This window comes from Drosophila sechellia, chromosome 3R (assembly GCF_004382195.2).
Source record: "Drosophila sechellia strain sech25 chromosome 3R, ASM438219v1, whole genome shotgun sequence".
Classification (NCBI taxonomy): Eukaryota; Metazoa; Arthropoda; class Insecta; order Diptera; family Drosophilidae; genus Drosophila; species Drosophila sechellia.
The window spans coordinates 27,956,755-27,979,157 of NC_045952.1; positions in this window are offsets into that span (position 1 = coordinate 27,956,755).

Genomic DNA, 22,403 nt, shown 5'->3' on the forward strand with positions numbered 1-22,403 from the left:
ACCTGAATGGAAACTCTCGAGAGTGAAGGACTTGAATGAATGAGCACCTCCTCATTCATCGAGCGGCGAGAAAAGGACCTGCACACTCTGAAAATCGGGACAAAGGCGCAGCAGGCACCCCGCCGATCCTCGGAGATCCTGGGAATCCTCTCGTGACTCGCACAATTCCTGCGAATAAGAATGGCTGCGTGGGGAAATTAACTTGTCTCAATCGCACAGCAATAAAAATTAATAACAAAGCCACTGGCAACTTGTTTGCCTCCATTGTGCAGGCATTAAATAAATTTAACAGCTCAATGACTTGTCGAAAGGTGCTGGGAGAATCCAGGGGCTCCTGGGGCTCCTGGGTCTCTGCAGAATCGAAATCAGTGGACCGTTCGCAGCCAGGCAAGCATATCTTAATTAGCAGACCCCGGCCCACATTAACCTTAATTTTGCTCTTTTTTATTTTACCGATTTCTGCTTAATTGCGGCGCCGAGGCGCCAACGAAAAAGCTTCGCAAGTGCACAGGCAAAATGTTGTTAACAATTTGGAAAGTAAACTCAGTTATTCAGCAAGAATATCCAAGAGAAACTCATTGATATAAGTTTTTCCGAATATCTACATTATTTTCCAATTTTTTAGATTTTTTTCAGTGCACTTGCAGCGACTTTTCGCCGGGATTTCCAGTGGAGTGTCAAGCGGCGCATGCTCAGGATTTGCACTTGAGTGAAAAGCGGGTTATCTGGAGACGGGGCCACGACCACCGTGGTGGGTGCTACCTGCAGATCCGCAGCTCGCCAGCGATTGCTGGGCAAAAGGAGTGGGTTCGGCCAATGTTCCACGGGCAATAAATTACGTCAGACGCGCAGATCGGGAAGAAATGCCCAACGAATTGTGTGTGTTTAACACCTAATCGCCCGTAATGCTCGCCATCCGATTGTGAGGTCCTCCAAAAAGTGTACAAAAAAATAAGGAGACTGACTCGCCGCCAAAATGGGTGCAACAATAGATATTCAGAAAGCAGCATCTAGCGTTCATTCATTCATTCGTTTGGTGCCCCAGTGTGGCACTCATTCATTCATTCATGCCTCATAATGAAATTGTTGGGCTCTTTCCCATTTTATTTGAGCATTGTGAGCTGGCGGAGATTTATGTTCATGAATGTAAATGCCTTCTTCAAATCTTTTTTATTGGCATTATGCGGAATTGATTTGTTGCCTCGTTGGGCTCTTTCATAAAATTATTATCACACCTTGGGAATTCGAGTCCAGAACTGAATCTGATCTGATCTCCATTCTTTTGGGCAGAGTTATTAAGCTGATTTTAATTGCGTTCCGTGCGTTTGGCTGCTTTGATCGGGCCTCGTAAATCTAATTTAGTGTTCTTCGAAATTTAGACGTTTCCTAATTATGCAACGGACGAACGCCAAAAAGATCTTCTTCTGAGTGGGGCGATGTTTTGTGCCTTGTTTTCGATCGGATTTGATTGAAATTTATCGCCAGTGCATTGACTACAGATCCGTAATCTTCGCTAGGGCGTTGTCCAATGTGGCTTACATAAATATATTGGCCCTGACCAATCTTGGCCCAAAGTTATGGGAAGTCGTCAGCGCGCTAAGCCGTTATGGATACTTTACAAAGCCATAACGATGGGATCTTGACATTAGTTATTCGGGCTTGTTTCGGTCATCCAGCGATCATTTGTTGAATAAAAGTGAAAATTTGTTATTTGTTGCACTCGGTTTGTCGTTGTTTACGGCGATAGGAATCTTGATTTATATTTTAAGTGGGGTTTATTTGAAATCAAACTTAATTTTTAGTTATCTCAAAAGGTTTCGAATGAACCTATTTCTGTTATAGAAGCTTGAAGAAATTAACCAACTTAATGTTTAAGTTTTTACGATTTTTCTCCATCGTTATGATCTTTTTGGCCATCACCATCGTCGTCGTCATCATCATCGGTGTGTTGGCCCAAATTAGTCGCCAAGCTGCCAAAACGTTTAGTACGCAGCTCTCACCAGAGAATTTCAGTTTCTTCCCCGCCAATTGTCCATTTGTCATGCGGACAATAACGTTGACATACATTCGACCGGGTCCTTTGTTTTTGCCAGTTCGCAAAACCCAAACCCAAATCGCAAACCCAACTTGGGGCTCATTTTCAATGGGGGAAGAGTGTGTGGAGATCCACTGCCCGGCTGCATTGCGCAATAAAACAGGAGTCGCCAAGGAATTGAGAAGGAGAATCCATCATTAATAAGCCCTAAAGTGGCTGCCCGATGGCCGCTCCAGGCGGGCAATAAAAACAATGGCCAAAATGGGCAATGAGCGGCCAACGCAGAGTGGCAGCAACATGTGCACTTGTTGATCTTGTTGTAGTTGCAAATGCACTGAGCAAAATACTCAGCCTAATTAAAAAAATCGTCAACATAACATTATTTTGTTTGATATAAACACGCTATATATTATGAATATATTTATTTATTATTTTGTTATTTATGGACTATTTCGCTCAGTGCAGCTCCCTTGCTGTTGCAGCTTGCAAACAAGCGAGCAGCAAAAAGCTGCAACAGGAGGAGGAAAAAGCCAAACCGCTTTAGGCCATTTAAGGCAACGCAATTAATTATTTTTTAACTGTTTTGTCATTTCGGAATGCAGCCAGCAGCCATCGTTGGCCATCGATTGGTATTGGTAATGGAATTGGTAATGGTATTGGTATTGGTATTAGTACTGGGCCTCCTCTCAGCCTTTTACCAGCTTCCTTTGGGCCTTCCTGCTGTTTTTAAAGGACTTTGACATGGCCGCATCGGTAGCTTTCGCTCGTTTGATCGCTTGATCGGTTGATCGATTGATTGCTGCAACCTGCAACGTGCAACGTGCAACCTGCGATGGGGCAAAAATGCGCCGAGATTGTAAAACGCGTCTGTAAAAAGCCGTTGCGTTAATTTGCCGCTGCCGATTGGCTACCGAAATAAAAAGTAAGATAAAATACGTGCCATCTGAGACATCGGCGAAAATAGAAAGTTTTTCTCGACTTTTTTCTTGGGTAGCCCACATGTACATATGTATTGACTTAATTTTTTTTGATCGCGGCAGGTCGAGGCGAATGAAAATATGCATATAACAAATTAAATATTAAACAACCAGTTGGCTGCGACTTGTGGTTGTGCTCGTGGTCGGTCGGGCAATAAAGACAATAAAAATTCATACATTTTTCAAGCAACCTCGAACAAGTTGTTGGCCGCCTGGCCGAGCTTATTTGCTTTGTCTGTTTTGATTATAAAAAGCATTCAGCTTTAATTTGTCAATTTCTTAATTGGCGTTTCGTACGTTCCACATGCCGATTGCCGTCCCTCTCGTTTTGTATCTTGTGCTGTCTCTCTCTCTCTCGCTCTGCGCACACACAGATACTCGCGAATATATGTATGTATAGAAAAAATGCCTGCTCAGTGATAGAAGAATTTTAACAAGCTTCGGTGTTTCGGAATTTCGTACGTGAAGAATCCAAAAATGTTTTACGCAATTAAAGAATCTGATAAAATGTCTACAAGCGAGGATGCCAGAAGAAAGCAAAAGCAGAAGAATCGCCGGGATCCGCCCGATTTCGCCAGATCGATCACTTGCCCGTCGGTAAATATGACAAATTTCGAGGAACCATCACCACATCGGGTATATAATGCAGCAAAAAAGGAGGCGAAATCAGAAGCGAATGCACATCAATATCAGATGTCGTGTATCTGCGCTGCATCTGTAGCTGTAGCTGTATCTGTATCTGTAGCTGCGTCTGTAGCTGTAGCTGTATCTGTATCTCGGTTTTGTTGTGGCACAAACCAATTAAGTCGAGATTAATTGGCCATGTCAAGTGGCGTAATCGAGCGCGAACACAGGTTTGACATTTCATAATTATTTCAACTGTGTGCCTGCCTGGCTGGCTGCTCAGATTCATTCTCATGATCGATCAATCTGTATCTGTATCTGTATCTGTATCTCTGTATCTCTGTGTGTTTTCAGTGAGCGAGTGAGTGCGCAGCGATGCCTTGATGCGATAGATACTTTCGTACCTACGGGTTTTGTTTTGTATAATTGTCTGTTTTGATATGTTGATTTCAGGCGATAGCCGCATGGGGCCACTTTGGATTATTGATATTTTCATGTAATTATGTTGTCAGGTGTAGGCTTGGCTGGGGTTTTCTGGAAATGCCAAAGATTTTACTGCGATTGTAGCTTTGTTTGGGTCACAAAATGTTAATGGACTTGCCTGCTAATTGTTTGTTATCATAACATCAGCGTGTTTGGGAATTAACTTTAGTAGCTGTACTGGTTATCATCATCATAAATACTTGAGTATCTTATAGTTTATTCTAGTTTCTAAGTCGACATCTCCTCACGAAGGTTGCTCTACTTTGTCGATCAGAACCTTCCATCTTTCAGCCAACTTTGGCATTCCTTTGCAGACCCAGTTGATCTTCCACCTCTCAGTTGATCATCAATCTGCGAATCTTTTATTGGATGGGGCACCGTGCAATCTGATCGCCTTGGAACCACTTTGTTACCGGGGTTCAAACTTTCTCTGGGCCACTCCGCACCCAGTTTTATCACATATCGCCCATCGCTCATCCTATCCAATGCCAATCCCTATCCACATCCACATCCACACCCACTCGGGCACTCGGGCCACTTGGGGCACCATTCCATGGGGCTCCACATCCCCAGCGCTCATTTTGCCGCTAATTTGACAACAATTTACTGTAATCACAATCGATTCGTGTTTGCCAATTTTTTAATTGTTTTCAATCCTCTTTTCCTTGGCCAGCCGCAGCCAACTCCCGTCCCCACCAGACACACGATCGAGTAATTTACGATGGCCTCATGGTGATTGGGTTCGCCGGCACAGCGCATGACACCCAAACTGAAAAGCCAGGAAAGCCAGCAATGAAAAAATAAAACCAAATAAAGAAAAACCCAAGGCCCTGAAGCCTGGCAAATACCCATGCCGAGTTAAACAAACGAACTCCATTAGCAGATCTTTACTGGGGGGAGCTCTGCGGTTAGTTCGTGCGAACTTCTAGGAATTATGTTGTTCCAATTAAAATAAAAATTAAAATAAAAATTAAAATAAAAGAACACATAACAAAGGCAGCCCACAGTCGACACTTGGGCCCCTTTTCCTGTCGTTGTATCGATTTGTGAAGTGCTCGTCGATGGACACTGAAAAAAATAATCAATGAAAATGGCTAAAATTTAAAAGTGTAGAATAATAGAATTTAGATGCAACGAAAGCTCACTTAAGAAGCTTATTCACATTATTCACTTATTCACTTAAAGATACATATTGTATTGAATATTGATTTGGTTTTAATGCGACCTTTTCTCCCAGTGCATGGAGGGAGGTGAGTTGTGGAAAGTGTACTGGCGCTGGCTGATTTCCATTTAACCTGCTGCACCGGAGACCCAAGGATCGAGGGACCGAGTAACCAAGATACCAGGAGACGGAGGAGCCAGACAACTGGGGACTGCAGCTGCACCTCGTGGATGCGGCTTGATTTCTTCGCGCACGATACGAATCGTGGTTGCCTTAAAACGACTTTAATATGTAAATTCGATTTCGGAAGCCAAAGTAATTAATACTAGAATGCAGCGCGCTGCAGAGGAGACTGAATTTAAAATTAATCCAAACAAACGGATAAGCGGACCCCGAAGGCAGCAGAAATGTTAATTTGCCTCCTCTGCGTTTCATCGGCGGCCCAGGAAGCAGCATTCTTACGATCGGAGGTGAGAATATTTCTCAACATCGCGTCGATTAGGACGGATATTTATGCGCTGACCACGCGGATTCTTCTGGCCCTTCTTCGCGACTTGGGCCCAGGCCATTGGAGTAAAAATTATGCTTGACATATTGGTATAAGTTTCGCTTTTAATTATGAATGGCATTCTCTATGGGCTGTGGGCTATCGTGTGGGTTCCCCGATCCGTATGGTATATGGCATGGTATGGCATAGGGCCTGCTGTGAAATCAGAGCTCTGCTTGGGTTCCAGTTTTGAGATACAGATAAAGATCTCCATCTGCGCTGGGGCAGCGAGAAAAAGATACACACACACCCGAATACGAATAATGAAACTCATTGATGTAGGTAAATTATCGCTCTGTTCTTAACGTCGTGTTTTCGTGTTTTTTAATTGGACTTTGGGAATTTAGTGAAAAATGCTAATTAGTTAAAGGGTTTTCAGCTCCGTCGTTTCGTTTTGGGCTCGCTGGGATTTGTTGGGATTGCATTTCATTGATAATATGGGATAGGAAAGCGGACCCGGCCATCGGATTCCCCGAGATTTACGTTGATGTCCGCTGACTTTTCTGACTCGCCTTCAAGCATTTCTCTACTATCTATAAAATTAGATTAGCATTTAATTGGTTAATGTGCAGCCAGCAACGTTTGTTAATTGATTCTCGGAAAAGCCAACGAGAAAATCGGTATCTGGTTTTAATTAACAACTATTTGGGTGCTGCAGCTACCGACTATCGCCTGTTGCATGTTCTCCTGATTTGGTAAAATTTCTGATTTTGATATATTGAATGCCATATCATTCCCCGATTTTTTATAAGTCTTCCATATGCGTGCACAGTAGCCGAAAGTTTTCGGTTACAGAGAACTTTGAGTTTTTTTTGTGCCACTAATTGGTTATATGGATCTGTCACTCTTCGTCGGTCATTTGTCGTTGGAAATCTTTTTTGTAGATTCCCCGGCGAAGATTTTCGGATTTCGTAAGCATGACTTTGGTTTATAATTTTATGCGAGGTCTGCGCATTGTCTGATTTCGATTTCCATTCGACTTGGCATTTGTTATCAACGAAATATTTCGATCTCGGCTGATAAGAGCGCTCGTAAAGCGTTTTTATCCAAACAGTAGATGATACAAGACCTCCATTAACTGGGTCAATCCACCCCACTCACACACAGATATATATGTGCACCAGCATCGATAAATTCCCAAACAAAATGCCTTTGCCACTTGTCAGAGGCACAGAGTCCGGGCCATATGCCACACATACCACCGAATGTATCTACTTGCCACATTCAACGTCATCAGCATCAGCATATGGGCGCTTTCCGAGATCCGAACATGTTGTAGGTTGTCTTGTCGTTGCCTTGTAACCCGATAGTTTTGTAGTTTTGTGGTAGCGCACTCATAAATTCTGGCCCACAGTCCCGCACTTCGCAGTCGCATCTCAGGTGTTAGGTGGGTCGGGATGCGGATACTCTTCGCAAAGATACATATCGGAAAGATACATGTTTCTGTATCAAGCGATTATAACTTTAAAAGTTCGAAGATGCCTGGTCCATTTAAATTTATTTTATTTTAATAATTCAGGAAATCTTTTTGACACCTTTTCAAATATTTCAAGCAGGAACAGCGCCATTAAAAAATATTAATACTCCGATTTAAGCCACTTTATGACTCCGATAATATAAATATTTAATGGTATTTAAATGGGCAATAAAGAACATGAAAAGGAACGAAATCAATAAGGTTACAAAAAATACCTCTTACATGCGCAAATGTATATCTTTTGTTTTATGAAAAGAGAAGAGAGAGAGCATTTCGACTTCGGTCTGTAGAATGCGTCCGATTTCCCCTATTATTTTCAGTGTTTGTTATTTATAACTATTAGACTCAAAGCTAAAAAGTCGATTTTGGCTTTTACAGTTTCGCTGCTCACTTGCAGGTTTTTTTTTGCTGGCTGCTGGCTGTTTTTGTTGCTGCCGGACTTGCCATTATTTATTGCACGAAAGTCATTCCTCTTAATAGTCATGCAAATTAATTTTTGCTCATTTGTACAACAATAAAAATGTTAACTAATTAATTTTGATTGAAATTTGCATGCAAAACGCGAAAATCAATTTGCACGCGTCGCGTTGTATTGTTTTTTCCCCCTTCGAGATCTTTGGGCTCTGATAGCTCGGAATTAAAAATTCGATATTAAATGAGCATAATAAAATGTAGACTAAGCTAAAAGCGGCACGCCATGGGGCAACTAGTTCAGATCGAAAAGCGAAAGTCTGCGCTGAGTTTTGGGGTTGCCAAAGGTGTTGTATGGAGTTATGGGTGTTATGTGGCTTCTGAGGGATGGTGGCTCCAAATCTCGGAGTTATTCCAGAACAAAGGCTGCTGATACCCAATTAGCGGAGGCATAAGGAGCGTTTCGGCAAAACGGAAGTCATGTTAATTAATTTCGACTATAAAATCCAGGCTGACGAAGTTTTCGAGGCGACACCGATAGCAATCTGGCGAGGAAGCCGAGAGCACAAATGGAATGCCCAAATATTAACGATAGAGGACCCTTCCTCCGGCTAAAGCATCCGAAAAAGTATCCAAAGTATCGTGTATCTTTTGTCCTCTCCTTTCGCTTTCCCCAATTTTGCTGACTGTGCCCAATTATAAGCTAAAGACATTGAAATTCGCTTTATCGCGAATTCGTTTGACCGAAAGCGAGGAAGCCGCTGCCAAAAGGGAATGCGATTTATATATATACATATATCTACCGAATATATGTGTATATATATCTCAAATTAGCAAACATTTTATATCTGTCAGCTACTGTTCTCCCTAATTAATAACAAGATGCCTTTTTAATTCCGTTTCGTGCGTTTTGCGCGCCGTTGCTCGTTTTAATTGCCCTCGACATTGGCTCAAGGAACTGCTACCAGTTCTCCTCCGTTCGGTTCGGGCTCGTTACCAAGGCAGCAGATATGAGATACTCCATACCATCTACCATCCACCAGCTACCATCTACAATCTACTATCCGAAGGAACCAGGGGCAGAACCATCCTGAGCGGATGGACTGGGATGGGAGGCGCCTGCGTGCCATGGTGCACTTAATCGGCCCTGCTCGTAATTATGGCTAATTCCTTCCGTTTATCCACAAAGAATGGGTTCTATGAAATTATTATTATTCATTTATGGTCTGCATCGGCAGGGAATTTGATATTAATGTGGCAGTGTAAACAAATTATGCCCATGGTTGGTTGCACCATGTTCGCAGGGCTTGAAATGGATGTTAAGATGCTCTTTTTTAACACGTTTAAGAAATTATAATTAATTGCTCCAATAAGGAGGGAGAACCAACTAAAGTTCCATATAATTATTACTGCTGATATTATAATCTTTCAAATCTGTTGTTAACTTGAGGGACTTTTAAGTAAACTAATTTCTTTTCACTGTCTCTTCTAACTTTCAATCCACTCTTACAAAAAATGGGACACAAAAACACACTGCAAATATTCAGGAAGCTGCAACAAACTTGCAACTTTGGGACAGGCACCCATTGTGCAACTAGATAAACACTCCAATGGTATGACACTCGGTTGACGCAAATGAGATCGAATGGTCGGGGTGCGAACATGTAACTGCCGTCGGGCAAATCGAGGCAGTAAGTTGGCCAACTGAATGGCCAGAACGGTGTGGAAAACCCATTCCGACCTCACTGACCATAAATCCAGCGGGTCCAGACATTTTAGCCAACTTTGCTGCCTCGCGAGTTGAGTTCGCTTGGGCTTCCCGCCCCCCGCCAGCGAAAATAGAGGGGAAACCTGTTTTTGGCCAACAAGTTTTAACCACGTAAACCCGTTTCGATCGCAATGGTAACCGCCTACCAGCAGTGAGCCAAAAAGGAGGAGGAGCTTTGCCCAAGATGGTGACTGGGCAGAAAAATGGTGGCCAACGCTAATAGCGATCGAATTTATGGAATTATTTCATTGTTCTAGGAATTTGAATGCCCCGCAGAAATGGCAGAAAATGGCCACAATGGCAGCGACTTTTGATAAACGATCTTGGCCACGGCGAAGAAAAGGGTTGCGATACAGAGGGTCTCCAGGTTTACTGGCTTATTCGGGGCACTTCGCGCCCAAGGATGACGGAGGGGCGTGGCAGTGGGAGCCCAGTTGATGGCTTCATTATGCGCAGTTGGCCAAGTCGAGCAAGTCGGCCAAGTCGACCAGGTCGGTTGGCGTTTCTCCTTACAAATTGGCTGATTTAATATTTTTGCCAATTAAGTCGCGCTATCCCACGAAAAAGGCAGCCATAATTGGTGTGGCAGCATAAAAATCACATGAATACATTTCCGCTCCATGGCAATTAAGTGTATGCATGTATGTATGTGACCGATTGGTCGGAGTGTATCCTTCGGATACAGAAACACACCTGGTCCACTCCATTCCGTTCGAGATCATCGCTGCAAGTGCAAGTAAATTGACTGCTGGTTCCACTCTGCGGCCTGTCATTAAATGCCTGAACAAAATTATCTTGTTAAAATTACAAATAACACGAACATGAAGTAATAAAAACGTACGGAATGAATAATGTGCGCCACGTTAAATCGCTGCTGACTGACGACGATCTGCGGATCACAAAACCAGTCTTCGCTCCTCGGCCTCTGCGGTCTCGCAGTCTCTGGCCTCCGGTCTTCAGTCCGCCAGTCTGCGCTCTTCCCAACAACCATCCAGCATTCAGCATCCTTCAGCCATCCATCCATCTGCTCCAAGTGCTCAGCAGTTGTTGGCTTGCTCAGCATTCTTATAACTTCATTTTATGTGTCGATTTTTAGTGCTCGCTGCGCGGTTGCAGTTTCGTGAACTTTCCAAGTTAATTGGTTGGCGATTTGAGAGCGCTTGTAACGACTGCAAAAAAGACGTTGATTTTTTCCCCATTACCAATCGCCATGTGAACTGTGAGTGAGTCCACAGATTGGTCGCATAGTTTGGCCAGGAGCACTCGAACTCGAACTCATCAGCTCAGTAGAATTTTCCAAGAATCTTCGCAGCTCAGCAGGGCTAATGGAAAAGCTTGCTTTTTTCAGGATGGAAAGGGTTTAGAGATCAGAGTCCATAAAAAGTTATTAATTTACTTCAAACAGTTGCAAGTAATTTTCTATATAAAATCAGCATGACTTTGTGCTTTACATCCTTTAAGTGGCAGACAATTCTACATTAAAATTTAATAATATGGTTAAAAAACACAGAAATCCGTGAGAAAAGTGGCTTCACGCAATTAGCTCAATAGTACTGCTCGAAATGGGCGGGTAATCTCACTCTCACCTTTCCCCACAGAAAAAACACACTATCTATGCCGATCCGGGCTTGGACCAATACTTAAAGTTCCGTTGCCGATTTTATGCTCTTCACGTAGCGCAGCCATAATAACTCGAAAAAATCATCGGTAAAAGCCGAAAAGTCGGGCCCATCCCCAGGTATTTGGCCAGGTACGTTGCCCTTCTTTCACTTTGGCCCCGATGAGCTGGGGGGCTACCTTTTAGTGCACGGTTAAAACTGCTTTATGTCTTAATTAAAGTTTATAGCGCGTTTTGCCCAAGGCGTCAAAAGAGAGCCAATGCGCATTGGCTGTTGGCCAGCTCAGCCAATTCAGCCGCCGCCCGTTGGGCTGCTGGCCAAGATCATGGGCCAAATGGGTTTTACTCGTGGTAAGCTCACTTGAAAATATGTAGCATATTTTTTAAATTTCAATACTCATAAATAAAATATATATTTCAAAAATGATTGCGCAGAGATGTTACTTCGCTCATAGTTTTTGTTGCTTTCTATCTAATTCCTATGTTTTTGCACTCATTTTTTTTTTGCAGTGCAGCGGCCGAGAGCACCTTGGCATGTGTAAGTGTTGGGCATGTACAAATCGCTTGATTGGCTTGCACTTAATTGCCAATGGCTTGCAACTCCCACTTGAGTTGGCCCTCGGATCAGCCATGCTGCTTTTCGCTTTTGGCCGCTGGTTCCTGGGCATTGGACCTGGTTTTTAGTGCTCGACGAGGTCGTGTCTGCGGCTGCTGCGGCTCCTGCTAATAGGCAATTAAGCCCCAAGTGCTACCTGCCATTTTGTTGTGTGCCAAAGGTGTTTCTGTTCCGCGGCCATGGCTAACTAAGCCTGGCTAATGCCTGTCTCTAAACCCGTCAGCGGGTTAGAGTTCAATGTTAGTCATTAGCCAGCGAAATGCTTGACGAGGCTACTCAGCATATCGGGAGAAGAATCGAATGTCCCCTACCAAGTTTTTCTCGATTTTAACTTTTTATGCAAGAAAATAATGCATACAAATAGAAAACTGAGAACGAGAGATCGGTTGTGCTCATTCTCAAAAGTATCTTTTTGATTTCGAGACGAAAACGATCTCAAAGATTGTGGAAGAGAGCGAAGTCTGAAAAATGAGAGAGACAACTGAAAGCAAAGTCATTTGCAATCTGATGATTCGATCTTGTCTAGATTTTGAGATCTAAATTCTCAATTCGAGATCGGTGATTGGTGCACCATTCTTTCCAAGCTCACTCTATTAAATCAGTGCTTAAATATTAAGCATAACTATTCAAATGGTTTCTAATAGGAAGTCATCTGAAATGACTGATTTCTCAGATACTCGTAGTAACTCGTTATATAGTATATGCATTTCAGAGCCACCTTTCCAGAAGCTGTCGCACATTAGTCAATTATTTGTCAATTGCTCCACGAAAGCGGACACTCGGAATTCCAGAAATCCGGATCCTCCTGGCGGAGGCTTCACCATCCTTTGGCGGAATGGAATCCCCGCTGGTTACGCAATTAAGCAAACTTCCGCTGGACGGCGAATGTCGCCGCTTCCGAGGCAGCTTTCTTCATATTTTGAATGCCTGGCGGCTCTTTAATTGCGTATACGCCGTGTGTAACGGTCACTGGGCAGAATGACTTAATTAACTCGTCTCCGCCCAGCTTTCCTCGCTTTTTGCCCGCTTCTGCTGCTTTTTATAGCGCCTCTCGCTGCAATTATTATGATTACTTATTATTGCGGCCTTTCATTTCAGTTCAGTTTAGTCCGTTTCGTTTCGTTTCGGTTTGTTTGCGGGTCGGCTTTATTTTTTCGAGTCTCGCAGTCGGCAATTTAATGGCCGCGCAGCCAATTGCAAATATTTCCCAAATTGCATTTCATAATTTCGCTTTTTGTTTCGGCCCGGCCAAGTCATTTTCCAGGCAACTGGACGCGCACTTCCCTTCAAAAGCCAGCCGATGGCTAAGTTTATTGTCGCAAATTAAGAGGCTAAGTAGGAGGAGGAAATTCCTCCCCATTCCTCCCCAAGCGGCAGCAAATTGGCAGCTTAAACCACCGATGCCGCTGGGAATTCGAATCCACCGCTTCCCTGTAATTTCGACCAATAAAATTACCAGATCGCATTAAAGTGATCCTAAAAGCATATAATTTCAACGGCCTCAAGTGCCGCTCATTGGTCGTTCTATTGCTTTTAAATCCGATAGTGCACTCGAAAAATGTAATATCGTACATTTAGCAACATTAAAAAATATATATAATTTGGTTATGCCAATCTGGTATTTATCTACTCAATAAATATAACGCTTGATCTTAGGTAGTTAAGAGGCTAATTACCATTAAGAGTTATATTTCTACGATTTATTTTTTTTTTAATGTTTCAATAAGTTTGTGCCATTTGAATTTAACGACAGTTTTGTCTAAGTTCATTAGCATTTTTGCCGAATTGACTTTCGCCCTATCAACCGCGCTCATAAATCCATATGCGCACCGAAAATTGGTGGTAAAAAATTCCATCAATATGCAAAATTTTTCAATTAAAATTGGCCAGTCAAATGGCAGTTGCAGCACAAAGGGCCCAAAGATAACTTCGCCATATGCACAATAAGGATAACGATGGCACTCGGCGAAAAAAAAAACAAGGATGGCGGCAAGGACTCGCCGACAGAAGGACGAGAAGGAGGCGAACGCACAGCAATCGACGGCAATTTATGTGCACTCAGCGCCATTTTCACTTCATTGTATCGCGGCCAACGGCAGACAGCAAAAAATTAATAAAAGCCAAGTAAAAAATGGAGCAACAATAAAACCGAAATGGCATCGCACACGGCCACCGAACAACCAACAACCAAACAAACAAACAAACAAACGAACAAACAAAAAGCTGCAAAAAATCATCATGAAGAAGGTGCAAGCCATTGTGAGCCGAGCGTCAACGGCAACAACGACTGACAGGAAATTAGTTTCCATTTTTTGATGAATGCTTCGACAGGATTGCTCCGCCGATGGCGTTCCCTTTTCCTTTTCTCCTTTTTTTCCCAACTCTTCCTGTCGGGATGCTTTGGGGATGCCAGTGGATGCCCAGGATCGTCAGGCAGCGCATAAATTGCCAGCAAACAAAACGTGACAACCGCTAGCCACGCTTCACTCTGACAACAACAAAAAACAAGGCAAAATACAGTGTAAAAATATTTAAAAAAAGCTGCTCAAACACGGCTAAAAAATATGTGAAAGCAATGCTGCAACTTCCTTTCGTATATTTATTCAACAATAAAATATTAACAGCGGCTACATAAAATAACAACTCGAAGTCCTGCGGCACCTGAGATACCGCTTAGATATATTTTGATGCTAAGATCTAGATCACTTATAAGACCGGAAACGGAACATGGAATTTATAGGTGTTTCCTGTTCTCAAGAAGCCAGCAAATTTGTTGACTTTGTTTACTGTCTGAAAGTACCAAAAGATGATGGTTAAGTAGCTCAAGTGCCGTCAAGCCCAGAAATATTAATTCCACGTAAGCAGAGCAAAGTCCTTTCAGGGACAGCCAACTGGCACTATCGCAGACATCAATTGGCAGCTTCATATATGAACAACAATCAGGAATACGAATAAATATGCGATATGTACGTATTTATAATCGCCAGAAGGACCAGTTAGTTCTATGGTTTCCTGGAAGTGTTGTCGAAGCTTTTGAAAAAGAAACACATAAAGCAGCGCAGCTTGTCACTTATATGTGGCATAAATTGCACCATGTGTTGCCGAGGAGGGGGGGCGGGGAAGCAAATGGGGAAAAACAAATTAACAAATTAAAGAAGCGGGTGTCATAAAATCATGGACTGGGCCCCATTAAATTACTCGAATTTCGAGTCACAAAGCCATGATTTATTCGCTGCCCGGCCGAGGCATTTAAATGCGCTTTTGATTTACAAATAACAAATAAATGTTGTGATGAGTGGGATCTCTGGAATGCCGCCGGCTGGAGCAGCTGGTATACCCAACTTGGAGCTGGGATCTGCGATCTGGGATCTGGGTTGTCTTTTTCTTCTTTTTGGTCACGCTCGTAAAACGGCAACTAAGCGTCCAGAGCCACCAAATATCTCGAATGCTGATTAAAACATCTCCAGCCAAGCGCTCCTCCTCCGCCCATGAAGATATCCACATCCACTTAATAGCCCATTAAGACGTTCGCCAGCTGTAAATTTCGGGATGACTTGGTTTTGGGCCCCAACTGCCTGGCGGGCGGCATTAACATCTAGCGAGAAACAATAAATCCTTATTAAATGCCCAGCGAGCCACGAACTATTAACTGATTTTCTTTTGAGTATTACCTCGCAGTGCATAAATCAATTTAACAGCCACACACCAGCAAAGGGCAACTCTTCCACGGATTTCTGACATTTTAATTACTGCTTACGAATTTGATTTACCGTCGATTATGATCGAACTCAATTCCCCACGATGAATACGTTATGGAAGCGTTAGGGATTGTATTCTTATTGTCGTAACACCATCAAGTTGGCCCAAACACATTTTATGGCTTAATTTACTGTGGAGTATCTAAATGGGGTTTTTCTTTGTTTTGCATTTTTATAATTAGATCTCCACAATCCCTTTTGAATTGAAATGTTGACCAGTTGTTAAGCCATTAAGTTTGAATTGCTTCTTATCAGTAACGCGATCGAAACGCTGTCTTAACAACTACATTTGTTAATTAATTGCATAATGTGTCACGATTGGTGGTCTTTTAGACACTTTTCAACAATCATTCCGACAAATATCAGAATAAAAATGGGCGTAAAAGCTCCTGATTTTTATTCAATTGTAAGACAAGTCATGACTTTTCGGATTCTCGATATCGTAAATTACCCTGACTGGATCACTAACACGATCGAATTGACAGTGGTACAAGTCCATTTGTTAATTAAATGTTAGACAAGTCATGATTGGTAGTTGGAATAAAACATTTCTTGATCTCTAATTGAATCAAAAAGTTAGCACGTAAGGCTTTAGCTGAAATATTGATTCTTGACTAATCAGAGTCGACTTTTAATTAAGTCAACTTGGTTCGTTAGAAATTCGTCTAAAATTCAAATGAATAGTTGATTGATTTGTTGGCAACATGTTACAAAGATAGTTCTTAGTCTGCGGCTTGTAAACAAATTCATTTGTTAATTATGCTGGCGGGGCAATAATTATGCCACGATCAGTAACACGATCAAAGGTTAGGCCCTGGTCTCTTGGCCATGTTAGTTGCAATCAGCGAATACACTAAATACTTGCCCACAGACCGCTGATCGTGAAAATCAAAACAACATAATCATAAAATGCGCACACTAAACGTGGCGTTCTTCTTGTCCCCGATGTTGTTTTAGGTTGTTTTTCCATCCTTTTTCTCATTTTTTTTTTCGTTTCGGTATTGGGTTTTCTGTTCACTGGGCTCTGCGTTCAAATGGCACTTGGCCCAAAGCGTTGACTCTGGCAGGAGATAAGATCGGCCAAAGCCGCGAGGATCGCCTTAGCCGGCTGCCGTCTAGCTGCGCTTTTATTATCTGCAGGATCGCTCGCTGGGCATGCAAATTTCCGATGGCAGCCCAGGATCCAGCACAGCTCTGGGCCAAGAGCTGCCGGCTCCCAGATCCCAGATCCCAGCAGCTCTTTTGGCCAACGCATGCCGTAAATCACCACTTCGGCTACAGCAACAAGAGCTGCAACAAATTTACAACAACTATGCCGTGCCGCGGCTGCACGATCAAAAAAAATTGAAGCGAAATAAAAAGGCCAAAAACAAAAAGCGAGAGGAGCGGGAAAAAATTGCTTCCAGCTTTTTCGGTCTGGCCCAAAGTCATGAATCAGTTTTTCATAGAGCGCACCTTTTGTTCCCCAGCCAAACAGCCAACAAGCCAGCCGGGCCAGGCGATAACTTCATTTTGTGGCTTAATATGCTTGTTGAGGGCCAGGTAAGTAGTTGTTGGCAAAAGCGTGAACTCTCCAACACCTTGAGCATTTTGTGTTGACACAAAACTGAGCCCAAGCCCGGGCCAAAAGGCTTTCCCTGCACCATCAGCGGAGACCAGAGGCTATGATAATAATTTTTCCAGAAGGCATTCGAGGTTGCCTGCTGCTCTGGCTGCTACTGCTGATGCTTTTGCTGACGATTAAGCGGCGCGACAATTTTCCAAAGCTGCTGATCGTCCCCCTTAGTAACTTGTGCACTGGGAAAAACTGTGTGTAAGTGCATCTAGATTCGTTTGTAATGATCCTTCGAGCCGGATACATTTGTGGCTGCATATTTTAATCCAATTCTAACAATAGAAGAGTGTCTTTTTTGAATATTTGTCTCTCAAGCCGGATAGCTGCTTCAGTTTGGATGCGTGTCTTTTAAGCTTGATGTGATGTTTTAGATGGAGAACGCAAAGAAACTGACCTCACCCACTTTGGTCCTTCGAACCGGACGCAGACTTCTTACCAACTTCGGTTCCCAGTGTGAACCGATCCGCCGCCGCATCCGCCTGCAGCCACCCACCCACTCGCGTTTTGGGTGCTGAGTGTTTTACAGCCTCCGGCACTTGCCTTCTTTTCTCGGCCCAAAAGGGGCTCGGCGAGGCGGCCTGCCTACCCCGGCCAGCCTCCTGGGCTGCCATTGCCCCTGGTCCTCCGGACCGGAGTCGTGAGCTCGGGGCACGATTTTCCATAGCACATGCTGCGTTCTGGTCGCGGAACGTGGCCGCTTGTTGTCTTTGTTAGTGGTAGCAGTTAGTTGACTGCACTTACCACTAAGTTAAGATGTTTTTGTCTCCGCAGTCTGTCTGGCCGAGGTGTATGCGCAATTATCGTGGACAGGCGAGTCCCAGGCCCGCGGATCGGGATCCAGCAGCCAGAGCGACTCCATCGGAGCTGGAACTGGAATGCCGCTGCTTAGTTTTTCTTTTTATTGATTTATGATTTGTTTAACACAAAGGCGCATTACAATGCTCCGAGTGGGCTTTTACGAAGAATTTCCTGGTCTGTCCTGACCGGCCAGTCAGGCAGTCAGGCAGTCATAAGCCCGTTTGGCTGGGCCATGCATTTAAAATTGTCTTTACCAAATTTGATGGCAGCCTTAAACTTCATGCCACATTTGGGCCGCAACAATAGTTGCAATCACGGAGCCGGTCCTCCTCTGGCACTTTCAACACTCATAAACCAGGCTTAACTTAACATGAATGCAGCTCGGGTATCAAAATATTTTATATGCACTCCCGGCTCCCTTTCCCATCCCGCATCACCCATCTCCCCCAGCTACCCCATTGTGCTGCCAAAGGGGATTTGGTCGTTTGCATTTTGCATTTAGCATTTTGCATTCTGCGTGGCTGCCGCCTGCCTGCGCTTTTTGATTGGATGTCCCGAAAGCGGCGTGGTGGATGCTTTCATTTGGCCAATTTATTTAGTAATGCTGCAAAAATTAGACAACTGAATTAATTTTCACAGCGACAAAAAGCTTGAAATATTGCTGACCAGAGATTACAGTCTACTGAATTCAGTAGGGCCCCTAGTGGGTTCGTTAGCAAAAAATATGGAATATAGTAAAGGAGCATAGCTTTACTAATGATATTGTAAGTACTTTTAGAAATCAGAAGTATCTGGCACTGAATAGATTCTGCTTCTGTCTATCTTCTACTGTATGACGAATTGCAGTTAAATTGAACTTTCGGCATTAGATACGCCCGAATGGCCGAAGATCATTAGACCCGTCAATTTCCCACTTCAAAGTGCGCTGCTGAAGAAGTTCTATTGACATAAGCCCCTGCCCCACCAGTTGCACCTTCGAGGGTCCCAAATCCGAGGGCCCCCCGAATAAAGTGCCAACTAAGCATGAGTTGTGATAAGTCGAATGGAAAACAAATCAACGATCTGGCTCCAAGCCGTCTGGCATATTAGCCACATATGCCTTTTAGGGCCGATGACTTGGCCCAGACGCCCAAACGTCTGCCAGATTCGATTGCATTGTTGATTGATTTATTGATTGATATTGAGCACGGATCGGAGGCTGGAAGAATTGTAATGATGAAAAATTAACTCTCGTCAATGGGGAGATGGAAATTGAGGATGGAGGATCGCTCCCATGATGCTGATTCAGTTGAAGGGTTTTCTATGCATCTTCGGTGCAGAGAAAAGGCTTTTCCGATGATCTGTTGGATTGTTAACAATTATTTATTACTCCACCAAGGGCCGAGGGTTTTCCATTTCACTTAGCCAGATATTCTGATCGCATTTTCTTCATCAAAGGCCAATCATCGTTCATTGAATTCGATGGGAAAGCAACTGCTTTGACAATCGCCCCCCCCAAAAGCGTTCATAATTCCCAAACTGATTAGGCATTCATACCGCCCAATGATTAATAACAATTGCGGCCAAACATTGTTAACCCCAGGTTAATTTACGCTTTAATCAATTGGGTTCATTTACACCAGTTCGTGAGATGGAGCTCAAGTCGAGCCCCTGGGCAGCGGTCATTTGTTCTGATCGATCCATCGGTCCATCGATCCGTGGTCGGTGGATCGTCTTGAAGTTTCGGAGTCAAAACACTTGAGATAATTGCAAATTGAATTATTGCTGAAAATATATTGAAAATTACTATATTTTGTGCTACAACACATTCAAATTGATGACTTGATTGATCGTCCTGCCTCGATGTCTTGATTAAAGGAGCGCCGCCTCTGCTTCTTTCGCCCCCCGCCGTTTGCCATCCGTCTCTTTCTTGGCCACAGCTGGCCGTCTCATTCGCGCAGCGGCGCTCGATGAAATTAAGTTAAACAAATTTTATAACACCTTTGCTCCGGCACACTCGCCACTTACTTGGCCGCTCGATTGGAATGCAATCAGTTGTGATTTTTTCGCTTCTCCTTTACAAATGATGATGATGCCGATGACGAGGATCGGCCGAGTAGAGATGGGTAATATCGGGCGGATCAGGAGGGGGCCAGCCTCGTAGATTACTCGCGCACTTAACCTCATTCACTTATAACAATAAACTAAATTGCAGCTGGCCAACAAAGTATGTAGTATCTTGTAGTTACATCGGTGCAGTTGTTAACGTACCCCCCACTTTCATATTCACCACCGAACAATGAATGCTGTGATTAAGTTGAACGATCGATGGAAAGATCACAAACCATACCACCGATCGGTTTATTGCCAACAGGGGGTAGATCAGGGAGTTTTCGAACACAATCTTGAGAGATCTATATATTTTTAGGTATTTATATAAACCAATTTATAGGAAGCTCAAGTCTCTGAACATTAAATACTTCTGACTCTTTAAATCCAGCTCACCAACTTTGTGAACAGCCCTCGCTTTGCCGGCTCGTCTCCATTTAATGATTGGCAATTTCAAAAACACCTTCAATGCGGCTAACAACGATGCCATAGCCCAGATCAGAGATCCGAGATCCCAGAGAAAGGCAAGACGAAGGGCTTTTTGATGGGGCTTCGACACCCCCGCTGATCACTGATCGCTGATCGGTGATCCACGGCATCAGGGGCTGCCCAGTAGGATATTTATCGTGAATTGAGTAGTTAAATTACTCAATTTTGATCCCAAGTGCTGAGTGGAAACATCCCGAGGCGGCTGAGCAGCCCAGTTAGTTATCAGCTCTGAGATGTGTACAAATCTCAGGGCCAACAGACCAGCTGCACTGCTCACTTACACTGGGCAACATGGAAATGGAACTACGAGGAATAGCCATCAAGTAAAAGGAGAACTAACATTTAGTAGGATAATGAGTGTGTTGAACAGTGCTGCCTTCCTTTGGTCGCGATCTTAGATCCTCAGAAGATGCACAAATGCAGTTGGACATGGCTTGTATTCATATGCAGATCACGTGGCGATCATCGCTCCTAATCGGACGTAAAGAGAGAGACGGGTGGTGGTGGCTTTTGGTGCGCTCTCTTTCCGACCGCCTGACGGAGAACCGGGTCGCCTGCACTTTAATTAAAAGACGATAAATTTGCCAATCTCAATGCACAGGAACTGGCCTTGTTCGAGTTGCGGAGAAACTCCTCCTGACAGGACAAGTTTTGCGGGGAGGGCGGTGAACGTGCAGTGATATTTATTTATTGTTTGTACCCAAAGTGGCAACACAAAAGCCAAGGTGTTAATTTGTTGTTGGCCCGGCCAGGCCAGAAAATGCACTGAGAGAATTATTGTAGATAGCTGACATCGAGAAAACTTAGATAGCATAATTCTACATGTAATGTAAGACAATCCTTGACCCACATTCTGCGCTTTTTCTATATATATCCAAGTTATGCTTACATTTTAGCATTTATGCACATCTTGATGACATACTTTACACTTTTTTTCAAAGTGTACTCTTTGGAATTGGAGCTGCAGCCTGCCACAAGTCGCAGCTTCCATTCATGCTTCTTTTTGGCCTTTTCATTGACGCTAACGAACATTTTTGTCCGATTTAATCCCATTTCATGGTGATCCTGCACAATTGCTGGCCGCGTTTGCGCCTCGCATTGGGCCAGGAAGCCAAGGAAGCCCAGGCAGACCAGGGAATCTGGTCAAAAGCCGCGAGGCAACGGCCCAAAGGCTGGACCTCTGGCAAGGGCAATTTATTTGGCGCGCATGCAGACGACGACAACAAATTCGAGTGCCAAATGATGCCGAGCTGGTTTCCTTGGCTCTCTGACTTTCTGGCTTTCTGGCTTACTGCTGCTGGCTTCCAGTTTAGGTTGACGTGATTTATTGGCCCACTGCCACTACCTGAGGGCGTTTTGTCGCAAATTAGTTGCATTCGGCTTCTGTTAATTTAGCAACTGCTAGTGCCGCCCCAGCTCCGACCAACTCCGCCAAACTGCAAAATGCAACGCAAATTGCGATAATTTATCGAAGGCTGACCGCGCAAAGTTAAACAGAAATTACGGCTTTTTGACAGCCCCACCGGATGGCTGGTGATCCTCCTCAGCAAGTGAAACACGCTCAACAAATCAACGCCTCGAATTGCTAAATTTATGCCCCTCTGCCGCCGATGAGCAGCAGGGGCCACCTTCGGTTTAATATTTTATTAATTTGACATATCAACTCGATTGTGGCTAATTGCGCTAAACGAACCCGGCCAAGATCAACTTCAAGGTGTGGCGACGTGCATCGCGAGCTTAAGCCAATTATGGCAATGAATGAACAGGAAATCTTTATGATTTAACAATATTGATGGGCAGAGGAACTAAATGGGATTATAAGTATACATATAGATGGATTCATATTTAAAATATGATATTAATACCCATTGATTGTTGGTACAGCAACTTTCTCACACTTTTCAAGTTATTTACTTGCTCATCAATCACCCTGCAAT